The 21,077-nt window shown below is 24.6% G+C and overlaps 1 pseudogene; it reads left to right on the forward strand.

The window, feature by feature from the left end:
- Positions 1-9,610: 9,610 nt before the first annotated feature.
- Positions 9,611-15,613, forward strand: LOC113561152 (annotated as a pseudogene).
- The last annotated feature ends 5,464 nt before the right edge of the window (positions 15,614-21,077 follow it).

Consider the following 21,077-nt stretch of genomic DNA (forward strand, 5'->3'; position numbering starts at 1 on the left):
TAATTGCACTAACTATATAACTATAACCTTATTATGTTTCATACAGAAAAGATAACAAAAAAAAACAATTTGTGTTATGTTGTCTTAGTAAATACACGACAATAAAAAACCAAGGGGATCCAGAGCCTCCCCTATGACTACAGAAAAATTTTGAAATTGTTATTTTTTTTATATATATATGAATATATAAATATGATTTTAAAAACTAAATAAATACCTATATTTTATATTAATTTAATAAATAATGCATCATAAGTTTACTGAAAATATTTAATAATGTGTCCCTACTTAAAAAAATTTCTGTATCCGCTGCTGGTTGCAAATACCTATAGGTGCAATAAATACAATTTATAGCTCCCTGTAAAAACAAGCTCAAGACGGTGGTTTTTAATTTGTGCGTCGTGGCTACCAGAGGCGTTTTCTATTATAATTAAGGGAGCTGAGTTCGCTATAAAATCTAAAAAAAAAAATTGTTATCTATTTAAAAAACAAGTACATCCGTTCGGTTAATTTTTAATATTATTTAAATTGTAAAAAAAATAAAATGTTTCCTATTATTAATAATTATACGTGTATTTCGTCATTGAAATATAAAGTTGGATTAAATAATGTAAATTTGTTTGTTTGAATTTTTATTATTATCGTTATTCTTGTGGAAGCCGTATTTTTTATTTAAAAGTCAAAAGGAACTATGGACGCAAAAAAGGTTGAAAACCACTGGTCTGAAAATTTTAATTTTTATTGATATCATGGTTTTGGCAGAACGTTGGTTGGCCAGTGAGATTATCTTACATTTTTGTGTAATCAGTCGTAATTACTTAATGACAGTATTTAAAAATTCCGAGCTAAATCTATATGACCTTCGGCGTTTCCGGAGAGGATAGCAACAACAATAAATTGGGTCGAACTGAGGGGTAGAAGGTCCACCTCTACGCTTCGCTCTACCCATATTATTATTATCATTTGGACATATGGTATAGCCCGTGTGCCGTGATTGACGGAGAATTGAACAAAACGGCAACGCTCGGATAAGACGGCAACGCTGCTGAAATGCGTAGTCGACAATACTAGGGTCGCAGCAACGAGCAGTGCGTGTCGGCCCGCACCCGCGCGAGTTCTACCCCATCAAATCAACACTCGGTGACGACGAAGCGGTGTAACGCGCAGTGACTAACGATCACATATATCCCTAATAAAAAGTTGAACATTTTCGCGCGTTTTCCATAAAAAAATGCACTCGTAATAAGATTTCAAATAGTTCAACGGCAAACGATATTTTATTGCAACCTAACACAGTGATGCCGTCGTACCGGTGCTAATCGTGTTGTTTAAAACATATTATTATGTAGGTAGGTATAACAATAAAAAAAACGCAAATCAATTGCATACGGCTACCCACGGAAAACCACAAATGTTGAAATTATCCGATTAATAAAATATAGGTACTCGTCTATTATAATACCATCTACATTAAAATGCCGTCTTTGAGGTACGAGTTTGTCAGCTGTCGAGTATTACTGAGTAACCACAATTACTGCGCGATCACATAACTATACCATCGTTAATGTTGCCGCAGCGGCGTCATTTCATTTTACTGTGGCACAGTTAGATTAACTGCAAAAACTATAGATTCAAAATGAAAATGAAAATTAATTAAAACTCGAACAGTCAAACATGAGAAATATGAAACTGATAAATCAATGTACAATTAAAGAAAATTATTTCACGGATGTTCGAACAGTATTTCTAAGAGAAATTAACTCGAACTCTAATCAAGTTACCATAACACTTTAAGCTGTCCTTGTGCACTTTGTTGTGCAATAAACATGACACCTCTTACACGAATCATATTTTTTTTATTCGTTATTTAATAATCTGTGTAATGAATGATTTTCAATACTTTTAACAAAAGAGTTTATTATAATTTACATTCAAATTGTGAACCACAACACTAAAACGGGTATTATTTAGAAATAAATCAAGAATATTAGTACATAACTAAAATGGTAGAAAAAAGTCAGACCTGTTTATGATGACGATGTTTAATGTTCAGGTAAAGACCATTTATAAAATAACGTGTTAAGATATCTAAGCAATCAACATTGTATTTTAATATTTGCAGGAAGGTACCTTAAAATTAACATGAATACTTTTATAATGTAAGAATATAATATTTTTTAAGAATATTTTTTGTTTCTAAGATTTTTCAACTAAATACAGTACCAAGTTTACATGACCATAGACAATGTTGGTTTGTATCGTATAAATTATGTAAATATTTACACTGTTTAGTTGAAGTAAATGAGTTGAAAAAATTGTGCATTATATGTATTTTAAATATATTGTCAATTTGTTACACGTAAGTGTATTAGTGAAATCTTTTAATATATTTTTAAATCAGGTGAAAAATTTTTTATCAAGATTTATAAAATTAAAACTAAAACAATTTAAAATTTAAAATGTAGAAACAGATTCAAAGTCAGAATATTTTGAAAATTTTTCTGTGCTAAAAGTCAAAAAACACTACTACTATTAACATTTGGGAAAAAGTATTAGGAATATTTAATTTTAACCTCTTTGCAAAAACAAACATCATTGTAAAATCAAAACTTTCAATACTCTATTTAAGAAAACAATTCAATGATAAAGAAAAAAAAAGACGTTATTAATTCCTAAGCACAATTAAATTATGATCTATGTATAGAAATATTGAATACTGATCAAATTTAGTTTAAGATATTTAAGTTGTATTATTTATTGAGCTGTAAGTTACAACTAATTCTAAATGAACAAAAATAAACATGATTTTAAAAAGATTTTAGTTACGTATTAATAAAGTATAATGATATTAGAAAATTATTTAATTTACAAAATCGACCAGTTCAAGTTTCTTATAATATTTTTTTTTTTTTTTTAATACCTTCAGAATATCTTAAGAATTACTTATTTTAGTTAATAAAGAATCAATATCAAACTGTACTCACTAAAGTACTAAACACACAAACAACAAAGATTTGCATAATAATTCATATCTAAAATAAGTATAAGCATTATGTTCACAGTTTGTGCTATTTATTAAGTTTAATTTATTAAAACAAAATTACAGAATTATGTTGTGACGTAAACAAAATATAGCTATAATTAATAATATGTGCTATAGTTTACTTCAAAAATAAATGTTATAAAATAATAGAAATTATATGTTATTAATTTAATACTGTACAAATATTTATTGTTTATTATATATTTTTTATATCACTCTCAATTTTGGATAAAAACAAACGAAAGACAGAAATAAGGGGCCACTTACCTTCAATTTTGACGTTACGTAAAAGTTTGAGTTAAGTAATAGTAAACAGATAGTTTAATTTTACGAAAGGTATTAATAATATATATACACATGACGTACGTATGTCGCATAATATGTATATTGTATTAGGTACTTAATAGATAGAATAGGCTGAGAGAATAACCTTTCATCAAACTAACTTTTTTTTCTAATGCGTCACTAAATAATTTAAAAAAATATATAATAAAGGTATAAAATATAATATTAATTATTCATATAAAACTACAGAAAAACACACAAAAATAATAATAAAAACTCTAATTATAGTTAATTATGGAGGTTCGAAATTAGGGTTCTGTGAAATTACCTATTTGAAATAATATAAATCATACATAATTTTACAATTTTATAGAAAAATAAAACCTAAGGAGTATCCACACTGCATGCAGATTCATCAGTACATGTATACGTCTTATGGCTACTGAATAATTTATCACGATAGTAAGTTATGAAATATTAATATAATTATAACTTTACGAGAATCATGAGCTAAAATTACAAATATATATACAATAATTTCTCCCTACTGACATTGTCGAACAACTATCAACCAATATTGGTTTTATTTAAACAATTAATATAGGATACGAGGACTAAGCTATTAATTTTGATTAGGGATTTCCCCTTATTTGGATGTTTTTTTTTTTTAGAAAGAGATTAAGAACACGATTGCGTGTTTTTTACCTGAAAAAAAAACCACAAAACGATTGTGCACTTTTTACCTTTTTTCTTTGAGCAAATACAAATACTCAAATAAATATTAAATCAAAAAATTTACTAACATTAATAATAACGGAATGAACGTAGTAAAAAAAAAAATAAAAATAAAAAAAAATACTTAAGTAATTACTTAAAGTAATTTATTATTACGCGTCAAAAAAAAAAAAAAAGGTGGGCAAGTGGGTATCGCTCTGCTGTATAGTAGAGATGGATAGTAGGTCACTATAATAGGTGAGTTAAATTTGAATGCAATGGCAGGTATCTATGTATACGAAAAACGATTCAGTCTAGGATAATTAATATTGGTATTACCTATATTTAAATTGTAATTTTTATATATCGTAATTTTACTCGATTTCGTATAAAAATAAATTTCATACGCTCATTAAATTTTTACTCTATTGGCGCTAGAATTTTTTTTTACAGTTACTTGAAGGAAAACTTATGGATAACCTTGTATTGGGTTTTAACCTTAGATATAAAAATTAAAAAAATTGTATGAATTTTCAACTTCAAAAATTCCTTGAAAATTTTCTTGACATTTGAATTTTAAATGATTATAAACAAAAATTCTGACTAACGATTTTTGATTTTTTTTACCACGATAAGTACAACTTATAATAAACCTTCTATTGAATTTTAAAGATTTTTTTGGACTGATAATTCTTTTTATCTGCATTTCAAAAAAATAAAACTTAACAAAATCTAAAATATCAATTGTCTATAAATAACTTAAAAAAATTCAAAATATTTTGAAAATTTAATGGTAAACAAAAAACGCTAGTATAATTATTTGATGAAAATTTCATGTATTTACAACGATTCATTTTCGAGTTACAGCAAAATAAAAAAAATCGATTTTGTCAAAAACTGATTGATTATGCGTAAAAAATCACATTTTTCCGACACTTTTTTAGGGTTCTTCCTGACGCTTTTGAAAACTTCTGGAAATTGTTTACTTTTACCAAATAGATGAATTTTCCTTTTCAAAGAGAAACTGAAGTTAATAATCAAAGCATTATTTCTACTCCAAAACGTGATGTCAAACACAAAAAAAAAAAATAAAAAAACATACCTACGTCCTATATCATTATAAAATCAATACATTCCTCACTTCGTTCAGAACCCAAAAAATGTATAACAAAAATCAAGTTCTTATAACTTTTTAGCACAAAAATCTAGTACTTATGTAAGCAAATAATAATTTAAAGATATCTCATTATTTTTGTCCAAGTATTTATTATAAATGCAATATTTTTTTCTTGTTTTTTACGAGGTTTGTTAAAATTTTGTTGTTTTAAACTATATTTTTAAATAGGATTCACTTTGGATATCCAATAAAATATGTATAACTTAGTAAATAGATAGATAAGATTTATAAAATTCAGCGTTATAGTGGCTATGGAAAGATTCTGGCCCATTGGTCGTTTTTGTTTCTGTTGAAAGTTCAATTGCTCATAACATTGATAGAAACGCGGTATCAGATGATATATAATTTGTATACCTAATGTAAAACTACGTTCTTGTGCTAAAAAGTTAAAAAAAACTTGATTTTTGTTATATTTTGTTTTCTTAATAATAAATTACTGTGATGTATTATTATAATTTTATTTTTATACTATACGTACCTATTAGGTTATTAATTATCATTATTGTCGTCGTTATGAATACATTTTAATTCTTTATTTTTTAGACGAATATCTGCAAATTATTTCTTTTTTTTGACGCGTAATTACTGTGATGTATTGTAAGATTTTGTTTTACTAAACGTATTACGTTATTATCCTCCTAGCGCCCGAATCGTTTTATGTTTTGTATTAAAATGGACATTAGGCGCCAGGAGGTTATTGATGTTGGTAAATGTATTGAATTGATATTTATTTAAATATTTGTGTTTGCTTAAAGAAAAAAGGTAAAAGATGCGCAATCGTGTTGTATTTTTTCAATTACAAAAAGGTAAAAAGTGCGCAATCTTATTGCGCCCGAGAGTAGAGCCGGATACGTCATGGTAATACTATTCGTGTAGCGCAAACGTCAGAATAACCGTGTGATATACATATCAAAAATAAATTGAGGTAAATATTTCATCAGTTAATCCACGAATAAAGGATTAGTATAAAAAAAGCAACTTCAAGTGTCTCATTAGTATAAAAAATTAATCATATAATAATATTTACCTAGTAATAGTAATATATAATTGATTATTATTTATTAGGTAATGTTAAAAGTATTTAATTTTTTTATAAAATATAATAATATGTGTAAAATATAATTGGTTATATTAAACTAGAAAAACTGAAATTTTAAAATATAGGATACTATACAGGAAAATATAGATTTTTATATTATTTATTGGGTACGTAAGTCAAAAAAGGTTAACCCGTAAATATACTATTTATACAGTTCAAGTTAATAATAAATATCTCCATATAGTAAGTACTTGAAGATTATTATAAAATACAGAAAAGCTTATATTATATTATGATGTATCAGCTAATAACATTATTGTATGTATTATTTATGCATATACCGTATATGTTGAATACGTTTTTATTTGTATACGATGGGTAGATTCAAAAAAATATGGAAAATAATTCATATTTTTATTTGTTTTAAATATTGAAAATTTCCCTTTTTGCGCATTGTGACAATATGTACATATTATTTGATTTTTAATCAACATTAAAAATAAATAAATAGAAAATTTAAAATGTTTACAAATAGTTTCAAAATATTTTGATAATCATACTATGTGTTGGAAACGCTAACATAAACAATTAGTGATAATTTAAAGTATCTGAGGTTATTCTTTTTTAGTTACAACAAAAAAAAAGATTTTTTTCAGCAACTGGATTTGTAAAAAAATCACTATTTATTCTAATTATTTAGTAAAATACTGAGAACCTTTAATTTTAACCTCTTAAATGTACAAACTAACTACATCTAATTTTCTATCAAAAAACATCGCCAAAATTAATAATTGAAACATTTTTTCTTCTACTTATATTACCTATATAGATATACACACAAGACACACATCATTGTAAAATTAATACATTCATCTCACCGCTGAGTTTCTAAAAGCCATAAAAGAGTTTAAGTGTGTCAGAGATGTAGTCAGTTCATAAAAAAATGCCTTTACTGTTGTATATAACATAAGAATAAGGATAATGGAAATATTTGAACTAATTACGTTAATCGTTAACCATAAGACTATTCTATACATTATATATAAATAAATAATTTATAGACATTTTTTAATATGATGATATTAAGAAATATGTGTACTTATCTACATATTATTGTAGTTTATTTGATACTAATTTTTATTAATTACCATTTGAATAAAATTAAACATATTTTACATACAAATTCGTTATTAAACTTAGTTACAGGTTTGATCAACCTTCTTCCTAATCCTAAGTTTATGTAGCTTGTGTTGAAGATAGGGAGTTATGCTAATGATAAGTTATCATTGATAATTACTAATTAATAATACATAATGCATATAAACATAATGCGAATGGTAATATAGAACACTACAAGTCTACAAATCAAATAAAACAAAATAAATTTAATTCAAATATTTTATTTACAACAATGTTAAGAATAAATTAATCTACAAGAAACTGGCTGAAATATTATTTTCATATTTAACCGTCAAATCTTAATTTCTCAATTTTCTTGTGTTTTATATATATATATTTAAACAAATGCTAACAATATTATTTTGATTAAGCATTAGTGCATTTAATATGTTATTTCAAAGGTGATCCAATACCAATAGAGTATACATCATAATAATTACTTAAAATTCAATTTATATTTTTAAGGTAAAGTTTTCATTAGACATTTCATTTTTTCTTTAATTATAATTTTATTTTTATTTCTCCTTTGTTATGAAATATTCAAAAAATGTTTAGTTAGAAATGTTATTATAAAATATCTGTAATGTTTATAGCGTACGAATGCTTGTCGCGACGAATTCCGGCGAGGAATTTTGATCCGAAACACATCAAAACATTCAAAACGCTAATTGTATTTAAAGTACACATTAATCGCGCTATGAGTCATATAGCTAGAAATTAACACTCATTATTCTACTATTAAATAAATAACATATAATTTATAATTTATAATTAAAAACAAATAAGAAATGAAATACCACTATTATACGCACATTCTTTATGAGCTGCAGTTAATTACATTAACTTCATGAACAAAACGTATAATTTTTTTAAATAGTTATATTTTCTCAACAATTATACGTATATATTATTCAGGACCCAATAAAAAGTGCATTATTTATTGGTGCTCTGAAATAATGTATTATAAGCAGGCTATATAATTATTTTTATTAGGCTCGTGTAACAGATACTTCAAAGGTGAAATTTTTATTTAGCATTTTTTTTTAGAATTTTCATATATTTTATAAGCAATAATTATAATAATATATTGTACAAGCTTAAGTTTATTGAATTCAAAATATGATTTACATAATATTTGCTTTAATAGTTTTTAGATATTTTTAATCAGTACAAACAAATTTTACTGATAATAAAAAAGAAATATTAATTGGTCAACTGGAAATAGATTCAATGAGATTGTATTATTTCCAGTGGGTATGTTATTTATCAAGTGCTTAATATTTCAAGTATTTTGTTTTGTATTATTGTTAGTTTAGTTAAGATGAAGTATTATTTATAAATGTCAAAAAATGAAATGTTATTTTCCTATAGTTAACGAGTATCACTCATATAAAAAACTGTTTACATTTTTTAAGGGAAGCACTAAAAAGGCATTTTTTAGTAATTTTAAGTGCATTTAAATCCAGATCCTAATTTTTAAAATATAACCTATATTTATTTTATTTTTATAATAATGATAATGATAATAATGACTAATTCAAATGCGTAAAATACATAACGCACCATAGGCGTAAATTATAGGAGAAGGCCTTCTAAAAAAATCTAAAGCCCACCAAAATAGTTCCTAACCTAACCTCGTTAATTATCAGTGTAATGAAGTATATTAATACATATTTTATTAGTAGTCTACTGGATTATAGGCGCAATCCAGGATATTATTATCGTTTGTAACTCGTAGTGTTTGTTGTTACGAGGTCACATAAATAATAATAATAATAATTGGCAACCTGTGGCCGGGTGCGCCGACGCTCCCGCTGCCACCACCCCTTAGGACCGAGCGCTGTACCCCACTCTTGAGTCTTATCAGAAGATCAACTTTCGGCAACCGTTCGGCAGTGGACGTCCAATATACCTACCTATCGGTTGCCTCCATTCATTTCAATCGTATCGTCCCTGTGAGCTGTAACAGACGTGTCTCAAGATTCACGTATCTCGCGAATAGTTATATATCATTATCGACGCCATCATTAAATCTGATACTACTATTTGCTCAAATCACCCATCAATGCTTAATTTCATTTTTTTTTCCAAAAGAGTCTTATAAGAATAATTTTTTTTCTGTTTTTATAAAAAAATTTTTGAAATAAATTACTTAAATTAATTTTTTTGCACCATGCCAACATACTACAAGAAGCCTAACTTCAACTCCTGCGTGCTGTGTTTGAAGTCCACAAAAAAAGGATATGACATTTCTTTGCACAAGTAAGTATGACATTGTTGTTATAATATATAATTTTTTTTTCGTCAAATTTAACGGATGAAATATATCTAATTTTTACCTAATATAAATCCATCTGTCATCAGATTCCCTAAAAACCCAGCCAGACGTAGCAGTTTGGCTTAAAAACTGTGGATTTGTAGAGGAAGATGTAAAACATAATAGAAAGTTGTGTTCTTCCCATTTTGAAGAAAATGGTATCATTCTAACCGGCATCAGAAGAGTATTGAAAAAATCTGCAGTCCCTGTTATTTTCAAGGAGACAATAAAAAGGAAAAGGAACAAGAAACGAAGTCAATATTCACAAAACTCCGAAACCGGTAATATTATATTTACTAGCCTACTTACTGACAGTGTTGAGTTGAGGTCATCTAAATAATAATTTCTAATATTTTATCTTATCTATCTAAATAAATATTGTTTAAGTTACTATTACCAATCAGTGATAAAATAAAAACGTATGTAGAAGAATTTTTAAATCGAAAAATATTTTATCAGAAAACCAAAAATTTAAACATCCATGAAAAATATTTTGAACTGCCATTAAATAATTGAAATTAATAAAATTATTCCGTAAGGGCGTTCCAAAATAATAATATTAATTTTAATTCGAAGGAAAAAACACATTATAAAATAAATGAGAATTTTTTAACAATATGTCTAAACAAATTTTTTTGACAACTCACTCAAATCGTTAATGCATACGTGTTTATATTTTATGTATTAAAATTAAGCGTAGTAGCAGCGTATTAGTGTAAACGTTTTCGGTTATTTGACAACACACGATTCAGTAGAGCGATGTAAGTATTTACAGTCAGACGAAACTGCTTAAATGATAAAACTTAAAATGTTATGTTGCCGATCCAATAATTTATTTTGATATATTATTTTATAATATAATTATATACGTTTTTATTAATAATTATCAATATTTATCATTTAATTAATTTTATTACATTAATTATTTATAATGCTAAAATATTTTTACTAAGTTTTATAGGATAAATGTCATTAGTGTTATGTATGAAAAAGTAATAAATTTAATTTAATAAGTAAGATCTTTAAAAATTACTAAAATATTGTATTTATACGGAGATTATCATATTCACATAGACGTATAAATAATATTTCTTCTTAATTATTGATATGTGAAAAAATGTATTTATCTATTCTATCTAGAAGATAACATTATAAATTTATCTTTATCTAAATCATCTCAACATTGTTACTGATTGACGGTTTAATAATTATTTTATTATAAAGAAGATTGGTGTACAATTGTAAATAGGTACAAGAATTAATAGCAAAGTTTATTTAATCCCGGCATTAATGATTAATTTTGTCAAACGAATAGTTCAAAATTCTATTCCCACGACTATACTTATTTTAAACAGTCTAAACACTCAGATACCTAGACGATTAGGACGATTAGGTTAGACCATTCTTCGTAATTTTTAATGAATGAGCAATATAAATAATAATTACTAGGGCTAGGGACTTTATGTCCTAAAAAACCTTAAAATATGCATGTATTTTGCCCTAAAGAATCACTAAATATGCTATTAAAATATGCATTTAAAAAAGTATATTTGTAATAAATAATAATAATATTTGTAGATATGATACATAAATAGACCAATTTCATTCTATAGATAAATTTGATTAATTATCTGAGATAATTATTTTCCTTTTTTTAAATTTGCTTTCATCTTAAATTGAGTTGTAGTCTAAAACAAAAAAATTTAATTTTTTTAAAAGACAACTTAAATTGAATAAATTTGTTTATTTTTAATATAGTAATAATTACTTTGAGCATTACATCGAACTATTAGATATTTTCTTAAGTTGGAAATTAAAAACTTACCCATTCATATAAATAAATGTCAAATATACACTTATAAAATGAAAAATGGTCAAGTATGCAAAATATGCAACTATAAATTCAAAAATATAAACTTGTATAGCTATGAAACAAATTTCTATATTACTTAGCTATGTTTTTAATGATTATTTATAACATGCAAACTCCTAGAAGCTTATTAATAATTACCAATGAACCTGTTATCTCAATTTCGTTGCAAATACATTTAGGAACTTTAAATACTAATATTTATACAATTATAAATGGTGATCATAATGTATAGGTAATGCTAGGGGGTTTGCAGGATATGCGTTGACACCACTTATACAAAAAAAGTTCTCTACATGTGACGCTTTTTTAGATTTTGAGCGGAGAGAGTCGTGTATAATATTATATAATTTAGCCCCAATATAGGTAACATGAAAATTTGTAGTTTTTTTTAATAATTTTGTTTTGTAAAATATTAGTTACCTCTGAACATGAAGGCTGGCTCCGCTTTTGATGGTGATTAGTACATATTTATTATTTAATATAATTATACTTTTTGTTTATTCAATACCAACTTAAGCTTGGGTGTTTATACTTGCACCACTTCTATTGCCTCACTTTAATAATTGGTTATATTTTAAATATTTAAATAATGATTCAGTAAGTTTAAGTATGTTAATTATTGAACATTTTCAAATTATGTCAAAGGGTATTCAATTTATCATTATTATATCGCTATACAGTGTATGAAATATTTGAGTAGTGAATGTCTTTTCTTATTATGTTTATTTGAGTACTCAACCTTTTTTTTGATCATCAATACTTAAAAATTAAATTACAAACATATTATTTGTAAGATGTATAAATAATTTGAATTAATTATTATGTATTAATATTTGTTTGTTAATTAGCTAAACGAATCTATATAAATTAATAAAGAGTATGTATAAAAAAGAATCTATAGATATGTTTTGACAAAAAATATAATAGTATTTTATAGTGTTTAGTTTAATACAACATTATATAATAATAGATAGTCTTAGCTAGACATTTTGTACGTAGTAAAAATAATAGATATATTCCAAAATTTAAGACTTATACAAATATATTTAAATATTTTTAAATTTTAGACACTACACAGAAAAAGGTTGATGAGCCAGAAAATCCAGCTGCTGATGTTATACCAATGGCGGTTTTATGTCAATTTACTGCAAAATTGTCAGGTAAAAATATAATATTTTATTTATTTTATTATTAAAGTGATGTGTGTTTTGTGTATAGAGACTTTTTTATGATGAAAAGATGTTTTTATCTTAAATATTGAAGGTAATTTCTGCTTGATAACAATTGGATTTTGTTTGTATTTTTGAGGGTCAGAAATAACTTTCCCAAATTTTTTGTAATTGATAATTTTCCGTAACTAATATGAAATCATTACTTTTTAATTGGGTTTTAAATATAAATGGAATTTTTCGTTTTTTATATGATAAGAAAATAAATACATAACGAGTAATATATATGTAACATTTAATCATCCCCTACAAAATCATATGGGGAATAAATCTGCAATAAACGATTTATGAGATAAAAAAAATAATAAATACTTTTAAATAGAACTATACACTTGTACAATAATTTTGCTTAATTTTAACTGTTCCGCTGTAACTGATAAAGTTTTTATTTGTAATAAATAATAATTGTAATTTACTTTTGGCAAAGCCAATATTTATTTTATGGAATTTCTATCTAAATAGGTATTATAATACATATATAAGCTCAAGTTAATTATAAAAATATTCATAACTTACTTAAAAATTAAAATATTGTAAAAAGCCTACGATAGATAATAAATAATATGCTTACGTATTAGTTTGGTGACATAGTCAATTCACTGTAATACTAAAATTAAAACACTAAATCGTCAAAATCGGTTCTACTGAAAGCAAATTTAGTATATATGTTGTACCGTTGTGCGCTTGTAAGACAAAGTTGGAGAATGGAGACAACTGTGTATACACACGCATACTCATAATAGGTACAATCTTTTAAAAATACAATTTTTATTTGTATTTAAACGGAAATACATTAAAAAGTATTTAAGAACAAATATAAATACTTATCTAAATATATTTGTTTTAATTTCACGATCAATACCTTTTCTCAGATATTTTAACTTTAAATTCCACCATTGAGATCATAGACTCATTTCAACTGTATAGTGTAGGACCTACACTACCTACACTGTAGGTAATTATTAGTGTATACATATACCAGATAGCGAGATAGGTACTGATGCTATTGGTACTAAACAACAATTTCTAATCTAGGTACCTAGCACCTGATGTAGAGCTATCCTATAACTTACGAGCTAGGACAGTTAGGTATTATACATTATTGTATTTCATAAATACTTAATAAAATTAATATTATCTATCTGTTTATAAATAATTCAAAGAATACCGTCTATTACTAATCATGTATTGAAAAAATATTCTACTCGTAAATACTATAAAAGGATATAAATACATTTACTCAAATACCTTACTAGACTGAGTAAAAATATAAATAGGTGTACCTATGTGTATTATAATATTTAGATAGAAATTCCGTAAAATATATATCGTACTTGCCAAAAATGAATTACAATTATTACAAATATTGTACGGGCGTGTACCAGTTGCGCTCAACCAAATGTACCAGTTGCCCTCACATATTATACGCATGATTATAATAGTTATATATAATACCAATATCCATAAAATAGGGTGGTAAATGTAATATGTAAATAATAATAATATTTATAGTAAAAGATTAAATGCAAAATACAATAATATTAGCATTATAAGCAACATACAACGTAATTTTTCAAAAGAGTAAAGTAATGTAAAATAATAAAAACAATTAATATTTACAATTATACATAAAAAGATAATATATATATATATGTTTTAACATAAAATTACATTTTTACGCGGCGAATATTTATGTTTGATAACCGATTTTAAAAGTATCTTTTTATCTTCAATTATAAATAGTTTTGATATACATGACTTCAATTTACCGTTTAATACCCGCTTGTGTAACACGATCTTAATAAAAAGTGACGCAATTATTTAAAACTAATAACATTTTGACCTTTTCACTATACACTGATATAATATTTTCCATGATATCAGAGATTTTCGTCTACTAAAATGTACCTAACAAAGTATACATCATATCATTTAATAATTTTATAACAACCATAACATTACTAATAAAGTAAAGATATAAAAAATATGATAATAACACACTGTATAACATAGTATAGGTAATAAGTAATTACATACGCGATAAAGCCTCGTCTGCCGTCAATTGTCTATCGGCTATCCACTTAGATAAGTCTAAAATTATACATTCTAGTGAAATTCTATCTTTTTATCAAGTGAGTTATTATTATTAATACAATTTTAATTATTTTTATATATTATGATTTCCATGATTATTAATTAATATTTACATACTTTATTTCCCCTATTTTACGGGTGTGCAATAATAATAATATGTGAGGGCAACTGATATATTACTACATTAGGTTGAGGGAAACTGGTCAACACCCTACTGCATGTACATTTATAAGTCGGAGACAACACATGTTGATGTCAAAAGGTTATGATTTGTAAAGACTAACAGCATTTTTAAATTCAAATCAAATAATTAATCGTTCAAATTGTTGTTTAGTTATTCAGTTTATTTTGCTTTTAATAACTAATAATTAAGGTTAGTATGATTACGATTTTTCCATATTATTTTAGTATCAGAGCAGAGCGATTAATGTATTCATTTAATTATGGTACATTTTTTTTTTATATTCCACCTGGCATTATTCCATTAATAAATTTGTTTCTAGACTTAATGTTGAGGGATTGATTAAAATGTTATTAAGTTAGTTTAGTTGTAGTCATGTGCAATAAATGTCTAATGTGTTTATAATAATTGTAGAATACTCTTTGGATCCTGAGAAGAACTATGGAACCAACGATGTTCCTATTATTCCAATGAATCATTAGTTTATTGACATTAAAATATTTATTTAAGGTAAGCGCTTATTATAAGTATAATAGATATTTTAATTTTTAACTATGTCAATTTTAAATAATAAAGAATCATGTCAATAAGAAAAATAAACTATTAAAATAAAAGAAAATACTAAATTATTAGTACCTATAATATTACATTGAATTACTTAAATATTATATTTATATAAATATCAAATTAATGATTTTAAATAATATATATGCAAAAAATAGTTGGACTTTATCAAAAAATTCTTTACACACTAAATAAATATATATATATAGGTAATATACCTAGATTAAATTATAAGACTTTGTCAATATTACTATGCCATAAAACTTTTCCATGATAAATAATAATTAATTTTATCTGTAGAGTGATTAAAATATTATAATTTTTGTGATCAGTGTCAAAAAATTAGAACATTTATGGAATATTAATGAGAATATTTGAAAAATTCTACATCTGAATGAGTCTGAAAACTGAAATTGCTCTACTATAGTTAGGTTTGAGATTATTTTATATACTACTACACTAGTTAGGTCTCACTGTACAAAGTGTACAAATAATAAAAAATATCCGATATAAATTAATACATTTTAAACATCAAGTATTAAATATATATAAAATACGATTTAAAAAAATAATTTTTGTTCTAATAAAAATATATAAAATATTAATTTTACAATATCAAATCACCTTATTTTTCTGCATTTTTTTTAGTCATTTATTAATTTTTCGGTACTTTTCGGTTATCGCACTACAATAGGCGACGGCGACAGCCGGGAAATACGGATTCCGTTAACCTACTCTGTGCTGTAATTCAATTATACATATATATATATATAAATATTTTTTTAGTAAATTGCAGTTTATTTTTCTCATTCTTTCCGAACTTCTCATTTTAATGTATACACGTGTTAATTTGGATGTTCTTTCTGGGACCAAACTATTGTAGTACCATTATTACCAAAAAAATCCATGTTGACAATAAAATATGAACTACCTATTCAATATGGTTGAACGCAATTCGTGTATACCTTTTTAACCGGAAACATTTTATGATTCATTGTAGAAGTAAGTAAATACTTACCCAGTTACCCTACTATAGATACTAAGAAACCATATTTAAGTTTGATTACTATTGTTCTATGTAGATATAGTTGAATCATTATATGCATTCCATAATTCGATTCCATACTAAACACATACAATATTTATTTAAATGTTATTAATTAATATTATTTAATTTAAACCTGATTAATAATATTAAGTTATGAAATGGTTTTTTAATAATCTAATAAAAATATTGTTTTGTCCATAATCTATTACATTAGATTTTTATTTTTTACACGAGTTGTTATTCTATTTCTATTTTATTTTATGTGTATAAAATAATACTTAAACTTTTTCTAATTGAAAATCATGATTTTCAATCACAGATTAATAAAAACAATTTATCAATAGTTTTTATTACTTTCACAGGTAGATAACAGCTCAATTAAATATTTACACGTCGTAACAGAGCTCAATTATTTGAACAAACTATAATGGTACAAAAAAAAATTAAATACAATGATATATCTACAAAACATTTTACAAGAACAGACAAAATTCATTGGCATATTAAAGCAAATTAATTTTTTGAAATATTGTATTTTTTTTCTTCAAAATATTTTATCATAATTGAAACATTTTCAAAATGTTTTTGAAGTACTCTATTAACCATAACTTTCAAAAATTATATTAGAATTGGTGTTGATGTCAAAAAAACTTAATATTTATCTTAAATAACTATATTTAGCTGTATCTTATGGTAACATATGTGTTGTAAGCAACTTGCTTTAATTTGCTATTTATTATATATATTTAAGGAATTTGAATAATTATTTACAATTAAATTAGTGTGCGAGGGTTAAAAAAAATAAGTCAAAATTACTGGGTACTTTCGGGAAACTAAAAATAGTCGTTAATTACTCATATTAAAACATAGTGTAGCTATAAAACTATAACTATTCTTTGGATTAAGATTATCATCTATTCATTTAACATATATAGTAGAATAAATATATACCTATGTCCCGATATCATCACATTCGTTAATAGTTTAAAATAATACATAAGCTGAAAAACTTTAACCTGTGTATTCTTGAGATATCGCCATTTCTTTTATTATAACTAAGTATGATTATGGCACAATATTAATATAAACATATAGCGATTGATTAAACAGAACTTAGCTTTATCATCGTCTGGTTTAAATCTCCGATTTAAAATACAAACACCACAATAATCCTTAAAATTGTCCAAAACAATTTATGGTTTATCATAATGGGTTAATTTTACTCAAACATATGTAGTATGTACCAACAATAAAAACGATATGCAGAACTGATTGAAAAAAAACTCAACATTTGTCCATAACCTAGTCATAGGTATATAATTTAATTATTTTTTTTATAAATGAGTACATCGAAAATTACACATAATTATTACGCGCATTTTGATAAAATGTTTTAAATTTATTTGTGAAACATAAATAATTGATGTTAATTAATACAAACAAATATATAATAATAATATAAATCATTAACATGCGCAAATTCTTCATGCTTCATAAAACCAACAAATTGAATAAAACATTTTTTTTAAGTAAATTAATTAATAAAATTAATATACCTATTTATTGGAAATATCGTCAACTATTTTATTTTATAGATAGTGCAATAGCTATAGGTACTCATTTATTCCTTTTCTATAATAATGGTATTTTCAAAAAAATAAGCTTAAAAATTAAATATTCTTTTGTTAATAGTATGTATAGGTAATTAATGAAAACCAATAACAATATGCAAAAAATCTTGATTTTGACTTATTTCCAAAATACTCACGCACCATATATTATAGTTGTTATTAAATATGATTCTTATATATTTTGAACTTAAGTACAAAAAATGTTATAACAACATTTTTGTATATTATGTTGGTAATAGGTATTTTATAATTTTCATTTTTACTTTAAATAGTTTGACTTTTTTAATTGCCCGATATTTTTAATTTCATATTAAATTATATTGAATGTTACACCGATGGGTAATATATATTTTATATGATATATTTATATTTTAAATAAAATTATAAATTACCTATATATAGATTGATTTTATTAAAGACTATTTAGACTATTTTTTAATTTTTCTTTACTTTGAATTTTTGTCCTTTGATTTTTTAAATATGAAATATTTTAGTTGGATATTTTTCCCTAATCCCTATTATCCATATATTTAATATTATGTTTAGTTAATAGTTCTAAATTCACATAAATATTAATAGATACTAATTCTACCTTACTAATAGGTTAAGTTGTTATTATTTAGGTAGGTAGGTACATAGGTACTTGTTAATATTATAATACATAGTAAAATTTATTAATTACTAATATTTACTATAAATGTTATTCATTTATAAATGATTAAGGTAATAGTTTTATTTTATTTTTGTTTAGTACCTACTTATTATACTAGTTCTGTAAATTTAAATCAAGTCATATTTATAGTACCTATAAATAAATTTAAATACAATTTATTTTTAAGGCAACTAATATACAATTATATTGATATTATATTAATGTATACATAATATATATTATAATTTAATTTAGTATGTTAATTATATGTTAATAAAGTTAAGTTATACATGTGGTTTATATAAATTTAATTTTAAATATGTTATAAATTAAATATTAAGTTTTATGTTTGTGTTATCAATTTTCTATTTAATAATACATAATATTGTACTTATCTTGGCTTATGAATAATAATGCTAGCTTGTTACTTTCTATAATGAATTATGTAATTACCTATATAGGTAATTTATAATTTATATCTGCTATGTAATTTTACGTCCAGTGGTTACAGAAACTACGGACAGTTTTCTCAGTAATAAAAAATATTAATAACTAAAAACTATGTGGTATCTAATCATTTCATCATTTAATTTTTAATATATAGATAGGTATGTACTTTATCGTCTATAATTTATAATACCTACATAGACGTACCAATGAAATGTTGACAATTATAATAGGTAGGTAAAAAAAAAATCTACTGCAAAACATCTACTAATGAATGCAAATAAATACCTGGAATGGAGTAGGTATATCTATAGCATAATAATATTATGTGTGTGTATTAAAAAAACAAACATTTAATAATGTAAATAACTTCACAAAGTTGAATGTGTATCAAATGATAACATTTGTCTTTTTAAATGCATTCATAATCATTAATACCTTTAATCATATAACATACTGATAGGCGGCAGGCGCGATTTAAATAAAAAAACTGAAGGTGCTTAATCTTTCCCCTTTTTCCGAGTATAGCGTTGAATAGCTACTAATTGTAATAGTATAAAAAAATATTTGAGTGTGCTACTTTTAAAATTAAGTTGCTAATACCCCCTAAGCGCCCTCTATTTGCGCCTATGAACATACCTACATATAAAATGGCAGACCCCTCGTAATCTCCCCAGGAATTACGCATATGCAACCTAGGCATGTGCTCAAGGCGCAACATCTTTCGAGGGCGCCGCATTTTTTCAGTATATTTCTACTTTTATTTATATAATATAATAGAGTTGTAATGTATTGAGGCGGAAAAATGGTAAGTCCGTCCCTGAATCTCCCCCTACTCTTTAACTGAAGAAAGTCCTGTACTCCTGTATAGATAGTATAGTGTACTCTGAATAGGTAACTTTAATGGATGTATTAATTTTTAATTCAATGTTAAATTATTGTATTAGGTGAAAAATGGTTTTGAGCGAAGATTGACCAAGTTTTTCGTTACCAATGTTGACGAATAACTATTTTCACAAAAATATTAAAATGACAATAAATGTTTGTATTTTTGTATTTTAATTTCTAATTATTTTGAATTAGCTAGATAATGTACTATGATTTGTTACCAAAAATTACCCTCAGAGTTGAAATATTTGAGGCATTTTTCTACTATAAAAAAAAAAATATTTGAACACAAAATAAAAAAAAAATACACATTATTGTAAAATCAATACATTCCTCCGCTCAGATTCTAAAATGTAGATTGAAAAATATAAATACAACCACAACTAACTTAGCATTTTTCTAGGAACGAAATATCTAATAATTAATAAAAAATACAACTTTTCTGTGACTGTAAATTACTATTATTATTGTAATTTAAATTAGAAGTATTTAAAAGCTTTAATTTGTTTAAAGGTTACTTATTAACTTCTAATACAAATTTTTTAGTCAATTTTTTTTAATCGAAAAACTACTGAACTTAATTAGAAATTATTAATAATTTCTATCGATGTACTATCCATTTGATTTTAAAATTTTTATGGAGATAGGCCATAGGCGATTAAAGTGTTAAAGTATAAGCACTGTAGACATTTATTTAATAAATATTTACATTTTAG

The sequence above is a fragment of the Rhopalosiphum maidis genome, chromosome 1 (genome assembly GCF_003676215.2).
Source record: "Rhopalosiphum maidis isolate BTI-1 chromosome 1, ASM367621v3, whole genome shotgun sequence".
NCBI lineage: Eukaryota > Metazoa > Arthropoda > Insecta > Hemiptera > Aphididae > Rhopalosiphum > Rhopalosiphum maidis.